This window comes from Musca vetustissima, unplaced genomic scaffold (genome assembly GCF_032173495.1).
Source record: "Musca vetustissima isolate MV318-11 ecotype Yass unplaced genomic scaffold, APGP_CSIRO_Mvet_v1 utg340149, whole genome shotgun sequence".
Taxonomy (NCBI): Eukaryota; Metazoa; Arthropoda; class Insecta; order Diptera; family Muscidae; genus Musca; species Musca vetustissima.
Window position 1 is genome coordinate 1 of NW_026880664.1, and position 8,895 is coordinate 8,895.

Consider the following 8,895-nt stretch of genomic DNA (forward strand, 5'->3'; position numbering starts at 1 on the left):
AATATTTAATAAATCCACGCCTATTATAGTCCTTGAAAAAAAATATTTAATAAATCCACGCCTATTATAGTCCTTGAAAAAAAATATTTAATAAATCCACGCCTATTATAGTCCTTGAAAAAAAAATATTTAATAAATCCACGCCTATTATAGTCCTTGAAAAAAATTATTTAATAAATCCACGCCTATTATAGTCCTTGAAAAAAATTATTTAATAAATCCAACTATTATAGTGAAAAAAATTATTGAAAAACAAAAATTTAATAAATCCACGCCTATTATAGTCCTTGAAAAAAATTATTTAATAAATCCACGACTATTATAGTCATTGAAAAAAAAAAAATATTTAAATTATCCACGCCTGAGGATAGTCATTGAAAAAAAATATTTAATAAATCCACGCCTATTATAGTCCTTGAAAAAAAATATTTAATAAATCCACGCCTATTATAGTCCTTGAAAAAAATATTTAATAAATCCACGCCTATTATAGTCCTTGAAAAAAAATATTTAATAAATCCACGACTATTATAGTCCTTGAAAAAAATTATTTAATAAATCCACGCCTATTATAGTCCTTGAAAAAAAAATATTTAATAAATCCACGACTATTATAGTCCTTGAAAAAAATTATTTAATAAATCCACGCCTATTATAGTCCTTGAAAAAAATTATTTAATAAATCCACGCCTATTATAGTCCTTGAAAAAAATTATTTAATAAATCCACGCTCTTTTAGGTGCTTGAAAAAATATTTAATAAATCCACGCCTCCTGTAGGTGCTTGAAAAAATTATTTAATAAATCCACGCCTATTATAGTCTGTGTGTGATTTCCACACCAAAATCCCCAAATATATATTTTTGGTAGTCATGATAGCCTTTAAATGCTAAATTTAAATCTGTTTTTAAATTTTTGTGTGACTACCGAACAGCTAAGCTGCCAAACCATTTGGAGGGAGCTGCCTCCATTTAGGTTGCCAGTCACAAAAATTGAAAAAGCCTCTCATTTGTTTAGCAAAGCGTGAATGCAATTTAAAAATGTATAGAATGGAAAAAAATCGCTCACACACAACAAACAACCATGGAAGAAGAAGAAGAGCTGTGGATGAAACAACCTGAATTGCATTACAAAAACACATTCGACAATAACATCAAATAGTGGTGAATGGTGAAGCAGCAGCAGTGGCAGTACACAAAAGACAGTGAGGGTACCGAACAGCAATGGCAGCATGACCGGCATTCCATGCCGGTGGACTAGCTATGTATGGATGCGTGTATTTGTGTGGCAAACACTTTACAACCAGCAAAAATGTTGCACAGACAACAAGAATAGTAGCTGCAATTGCTGCTGCTGCTCGTCCTGCTGAAATGTTGGTCCTTCTTTTTTCTACCCAGATTTGTTTTATGTTTGGATTTTTCTTTTTATTTCAGACAGTATTTTTGTTGTTGTTGCTGCTGCTTCGGAATGCTTAACGAGCATGTACACATACTATACTGGCAAAAGCGTCTATGTAAATAACAACAACAACAGGAGCAAAAGCTGCAGCACCAAGTTTCTATGTTCTACATGGCTGATGGTGAAAGAATTAAACATAAAAAGAACACTGATTTGTTGTTGTTGTCGGTGATGTTGTTGCTCTTGTTGTTGTTGTTGTTGTTGTCTAGGAACACTTAATTGTGTTAAAAAAGCAAAGTATTGCACATATCTGGATGTATGTAAGACGAGCATGTTTTGACGACGAAGAATTTGAATAAAGAAACTTTGACCCCTTCAACCGGTAAACTGGATGTTTGTTTGAGTGTGCGGATATATTTTTAAGGGTTCAAAGTTTTTCTGTTTTGGAAAACAAGCAAAGCATCTATTCCATTCTAGGCTATGCTAAATTGTGTATGTAAATGACCTTTAAATTGTTTTGGAATTTCGTTTTATATTTGAAACTACGAAATAACTTAATTGCCGAATATTCAGAAGATAAAGAGAAGTTTTAAAGAATTTATAGGACCATGAGAAACTGTTTATAATATGTTAATATTTATTAAGTTAAAAAGACTTTAAAAAAATTTGGTATTTGGTTAGGGTTTATAGAACAATTCTAAGTAATATATGGCTTCAAATCATAAAGAGAAATCTGTCCATTAGAGCGTATGACTGCTGACAGAAATCATACGCACCGCAGTACTTACTTTAAAATCACAAATAAGTGCAGATTTTTTCAAGAAAATAGGAAAATGCCAAATTTTTATCGGCTTTTCTGGTCGCAATTACTGCCCAAACATCGCGAATTTTTACCTGGAGAAGGGGATTGGCCCAAATAATGCCTATTTGATAAAGATCGGTCAATGTTTAGCGTGTGAAATGGACTCTGACTTTTGTGTGAAAAATTACAAAATTTGTATTCTATGGCGTATATATTTGCTCCTGAAGGACATAGAGCCGAGAAGTTGATAGCATATCCAAGAGGTGTGGTTGACGTTTAAATTGATACCGATTATATTGTCGCATGTACTCGGATGTGGGAGTTTCACTTAAATATTTACAGGTGCTTACGTATTCAGATATTATTTAGTAACTCATTACCACACAAGAGGGCGGAAATATAGCACTGATGGCTTAGAAATTTTCCATGAGGATCTAGGTATAGTCAATGACAACGCATATAATTTTCGACGATGAACAGATAATAATATTGGGATGAAGCGAACCGGAAACTTAATTTTATGTGTTTTTTTTCGAGTCGATCTATAGGCCACAGTTGAAAGCCGAAAATCACAATACAACCCCGATGAAGGGAATCTGGACAAGTAATTAGAAGTACTGTACTGAATATTAGTAATATTTGTTGACCTCTAGTCGGTTAAGAGAGTGCAAATATCGCGAAATATTGCCGAAGCTCAGAATAGTTGTGTAGGGTATCGTATGGTCGGCCACGTCCGACTATACTGCTCCGCTCACTTGTTTTAAATAAATATTTTTTTGAACTTTAATCGGCGAGGATTTATAAAATAAATGTTTATATCATACACAACTATGTTGTCAGTGTATTATAGCTTTGTGCAGCCCCAAGAGTTTGTAACGCAACGAAATATTGGTCCTAGACCCACCTTTAAGTTTACCGATCGTCATATCTCGACTAGCTGAGTCGATCTAGACATGTGTCCGTCCGCCTGTCCAGTAGAATTTGTAAAGACGATACAGGCCACAGTTATGGACCAATCTTCACGAAATTTTGCATGTAGGATGGGTTCGGCCCAATCGGTTAATATTTAGGAGATGAAATGGACCAAATACTTAATTTTTGTCGTGTTTTCTGAACGCTACAGAGGCCTCAATTATGGCCTAAACATCTCGAGAAGGGGATCGGGCTAAAGAATAGGCATGCCTTGATCGGTCAATATTTAGCGGGTCAAATGGACCCATACTTTTGTGTGAAAAATTACAAAATTTGTATTCTATGGCGTACATATTTACGCCTAAAGGACATAGACCCGAGAAGTTAATAGTATATCCAAGAGGAGTAGTTGACATTTAATTTGATACCAATTATGTGGTTGTATGTGCTCGGATGTGGGATTACACCTAAATATTTACAGATATTATTTAATAAACCATTACCACACTAGAGGGCGGAAATATAGCGCTGATCACTTTGAAATTTTCCATGAGTATTCAGTTATGGTCAAGGACAACGCCTGGAATTTTCGGTAATGATCAGATAATAATTTTGAGATGAAGTGGACCCGAAAAGTTATTATTATTATTATTATTATTTTTATACCCTTCACCACACTGTGGTACAGGGTATTATGTCTTTGTGCATATGTTTGTAACAGGCAAAAATAATCGAGATAGACCCATGGTTCCTTTTGAGAATATGCATAGAATCACTTTCTAAGTCGATTTATGCATGTCCGTCCGTCCGTCCGTCCGTCTGTCCGTCTGTCCGTCTGTCTGTCCATGTTAAATTGTAAACAAAGTACAGGTCGCATTTATGATCCGAATTGGATGAAATTTGGCACAGGTCACTTATTCGGCCCAAGGACGAACCCTATTGAAATTGGGAAAAATCGGTTCAGATTTAGATATAGCTCCCATATATATATTTAACCGATTTAATGTAAACGGTCCCTATATATCTTTTGATTTGCACGAAATTTGGTACAGGCTAATCATTTAGGCCTATAATGATGTCTGCCAAGTTTCGTGAAAATCGGTCCAGATTTAGATATAGCTCCCATATATAGTTTCGTCCGATTTCAGGTAAATGGTGCCCCAAAGTCCCTATATATCTTTTGATTTGCACGAAATTTGGCATAACGTAATGAATTAAGCCTAGAGTGATGTCTGCCAAGATTCGAGAAAATCGGTCCAGATGTAGATATAGCTCCCATATATAGTTTCGTCCGATTTCATGTAAATGGTGCCCCAAAGTCCCTATAAATCATTCGATTTCCACGAAATTTGGTACAGCCTAATCATTTAGGTCTAGAATGATGTCTGCAAAGTTTCATGAAAATCGGTCCAGATTTAGATATAGCTCCCATATATAGTGTCGTCCGATTTCATGTAAATGGTGCCCCAAAGTCCCTATATATCTTTCGATTTGCACGAAATTTGGCATAACGTATTGAATTGAGTCTAGAATGATGTCTGCCAAGTTTCATGAAAATCGGTCCTGATTTAGATATATCTCCCATATATAGTTTCGTCCGATTTCATGTAAATGGTGCCCCAAAGTCCCTATATATCTTTCGATTTGCACGAAATTTGGTACAGCCTATTCATTTAGGTCTAGAATGATGTATGTAAAGTTTCGTGGAAATCGGTCCAGATTTAGATATAGCTCCCATATATAGTTTCGTCCGATTTCATGAAAATGGTACACCAAAGTCCCTATATATCTTTCGATTTGCACGATATTTAGCATAACGTACTTAATTGAGCCTAGAAGGATGTCTGCCAAGTTTTATGAAAATCAGTCCAGATTTCTATATAGCTCCCACTTATAGTTTCGTCCGATTTCATGTAAATGGTGCCCCAAAGTCCCTATATATCTTTCGATTTGCACGAAATTTGGTACAGCCTAATCATTTAGGTCTAGAATGATGTATGTAAAGTTTCGTGAAAATCGGTCCAGATTTAGATTTAGCTCCTATATATAGTTTCGTCCGATTTCATGTAAATGGTACCCCAAAGTCCTATATATCTTTCGATTTGCACGAAATTTGGCATAACGTACTGAATTGAGCCTAGATTGATGTCTGCGTTGTTTCGTGAAAATCGGTCCACATTTAGATATAGCTCCCTTTTATTAAAGATTGATTTTAAGTACTTGACGCACCAAGGAACCAATAGGAACAAAACGTTCTGAAATTAGTATAACGCATCCTGTGACAAGTTTGTTTGAAATCGCTTAATATTTGGCCCGATATCAAGTAAATTGGGCCTCAAACTCCTCATGTTAGTCAGTTTGACATCAAATTTTGCACAACGTACAAAATTGAGCATAAAATTATGTAGTTTCGTTTTCTAGAAGTACAGACATAGCCCAACGGATGACCTATTTATATTTGTTTGAAGTCGATTTACATACTTTATGAATAGATCTACGTAGATTCACATTTAGATAAATATCACATGTTTTATTTCATTCAAGTACATGCTAATAGTCCTGTTTAATATACCCATAGTGGTGAAGGGTATCATATAGTCGGCCCCGTCCGACTTTACTACTTTCCTTACTGGTTATTCTTAACATGCCTCTGTTATGCCTGATACCCCTGGATATTTTTTCATAAGCTATTTTGTCAAAATGCATTTTGTCCAGTCTTTACGGTTTTTATGTCTTTGACAGTTTTCTATTAAGCAGTCCGTTTTGATACCTGTTGAGTAGACTATATTAAGATGTCCCCATAGGTTACTATAAATGAGTTCAGTAAATTTCGTGCATGTTTTCACAAACATCTAGAAAGTCGGTATATGTTCCTCTATAGAAAGTGTTCGGTATAGGCTACGCTAGGGGAATATTGACTCTTATAAAGGAACATTTATAGGTAGTTTTAATGTAATTTAGAGACATCTACAAATTAGTTCGCATAGACTTATTAAAAATTGTCTTACAAATCTTCGTCGATCTTGCTGAAGTTGTTTCTTTTTAATAAAATCCATCCTACAATTCCTACGTGGACGTTAGACAGGTAATCCTCACAACACAGTGATTGTTTTTTTTTTTAACACACAAATTGGGTGTGTACCACAGACGATCGCCCAGCGATCGGGTACCTAAGTGCGGTGATCATCAATCATCCCTTCTTTTCCTTAAAATGTGTACGTTACACACATTTCTATGGTATTTCCTACCTTCAGTGTTAATAAGAATTTCTCGTTCATTGCATTCTCCTCTTCTAATTCTCATTCACTTCCTATCCAATGTACTGTATAATATTCAGTTGGACCAGTGTTTAGTTATCGCTTCTCGGCCTTATGGCTAAGATCAAAGTGTAGTATCTGTTCTTATCAGCTTAACATCTGATAGATCCTCCATCGGAGGACAACAAATGTTAAACTGATTTTTGGAATCTGACGGAAGTTCAAGGGGCTTGCTCCACTTCTGTCGCGGGTTGGCCCGGTATTGCAGTACCGCCGGGATTTCGGCCCACATCAAATAATACATTTCAGTTACAAATATAAGGAGAAGAATGCAGGCAACACATCATTTCAAATTTATTTTCTTTATCCTAGAAGGTATGGATTTTGAAAGACTAATTTCTACGTTTTTTAAGGTCAATCGTGGACTCTTCGGGTGAGAAAACAAGGCATTTCCCAAATACAAAAGTAACTGTTGTGGATGGAGCAACGAGTTCACAACAGACCGACACCCAAGAAACCCGTTTACTGGAGGACAGCTGATTAAGGTCAACCCAGATAAATCTACATCAGAATGAGACGATAACAATGACTCTGATGAATGAAATATCACTTGTGATATAAATGTTCGGTTAAACCAAAATATTGTGGACGGGATCCTTTAGAAAATCGGCAATAGATCGTCTGTCTTCTATATAAAGAAGACCCTCCAAAAAGCATTCTATAAGCAGAAGAACTTTGGGATTTTTCGCTTATTAGGAGGCTTGAAAGACCTTATGACATGATCTTTGTGTATAGAAGCCCTTCTGCAGGGCATCGATGAAGTGCGGATAAAATATACATCCAATTGTTCTTCCACCTATAGGACCCCATGGACAGAAGATAATGTACAGATTTTCTATTGGAAGAAGTATTTTATGGAGGTGTTCTATTGGGAGAAGACACTTCCTAGTTCTTCCACAGAATCTCGGTAGACAATGGACCCTTTAGTAGTTAAGTAGAAGTACACATACCGTCAGGATTGGTGTTTCCTTCGGACTGAATCCCTTATAACAGAACATCTGTTTATAGAGGTCCTTCTATAAGACTTTCATTTACAAGTATCCACGGACAAATTACCCCTTACAGGCTTTCTCTGTGGGTTATTTTCAACTAGAGAAACTGTATAAATACTTTTGTCAATAAATAACCTTTAACGGGTCTTCTACCCGTAAAGTTCTGTATATAGAAGATCTATGGAATGATATTTTATATTTTGACTTGAACGAAATTTGGCACAACGTAATAAATAAGGTCTAGAATGATGTTTGCAAAGTTTCGTGAAAATCGGCTCAGATTTAGATATAGCTACAATATATATATTCGTCCGATTTAAGGTTAATTGTGTACCAAAGTCCCTATATCTTTCGATTTGCACGAAATTTAGCACAGCGTACTAAATTAAGTATAGAATGATGTGTGCTAAGTTTCGTGAAAATCGGTACAGATTTGTATATAGCTCCCATATATATGTTCGTCCGTTTTAAGGTAATTGGTGACCAAGGACCCTATATATCTTTCGATATGCAATAATTTTGGTATATGGTACTGAATTAAGTGTAGAATGATGTTGCTAAGCTTCGTGAAAAGATCCATAGCTAGGCCGATGACACAACGTTATATAAAATAGTCTCTTGCAAGTTTCCCAGAAATCGGTTCAGATATAGATTTATAACAAAACGCGTCGTCTGTTATGATACATATGTAAAATATACCCAAAGTGGTGAAGGGTATCATATAGTCGGCCCAGTCCGACTTTACTACTTTCCTTACTGGTTTTTTTTTGTATTATTTCGATTCAATTTATAGGCTACAATTAAAAGCCGAACATCACAACACAACCCACGGTGAAGGGAATATGGACAAGTAATTAGAAGGGCTTTACTGAATATTGCTAATATTCTGAAAATATGTCATTGTAAGGAAGAGGTACTGTTCAACTCTAATCGGGCAAGAGAGTGCAACTATCACGAAATATTACCCAGGCTAAGATAAAAATCCGCAGAAAGATAGAGTTATGTGGTAGTTGTGTAGGGTATCATATGGTCGGCCCCGTCCGACTATACTACTCCGCTCACTGGTTTTCATTATACCCTTCATCACACTGTGGTGCAGGGTATTATGTCTTTGAGCATATGTTTGTAACAGCAAAAGGAAACGAGATAGACCCATGGCTCCTTTTGGGAATATGCATAGAATCGCTTTCTAAGTCGATTTATGCATGTCCGTCCGTCCGTTTGTCCATGTTACATTGTAAACAAAGTACAGGTCGCATTTATGATCCGAATTGGATGAAATTTCTCACATCCCGTCTATTTGGCTCAAAGACGAACCCTATTGAAATTGGGAAAAATCGGTTCAGATTTAGATATAGCTTCATATTTATATTCGCCCGATATAATGTAAATGGTGTACCAAAGTCCCGATATATCTTCCGATTTGCACGAAATTTGCCATAGCGTACTGAATTGAGTGTAGAATATATGTTCGA

The 8,895-nt window shown here is 35.8% G+C and overlaps 1 non-coding gene across 1 annotated transcript; it reads left to right on the forward strand.

The window, feature by feature from the left end:
- The first annotated feature begins 6,466 nt into the window (after positions 1–6,466).
- On the forward strand, positions 6,467–6,663 carry LOC133326417 (U2 spliceosomal RNA). Its single transcript, XR_009754187.1, has one exon. It is a non-coding gene; the product is annotated as a U2 spliceosomal RNA (small nuclear RNA).
- Positions 6,664–8,895: the final 2,232 nt, after the last annotated feature.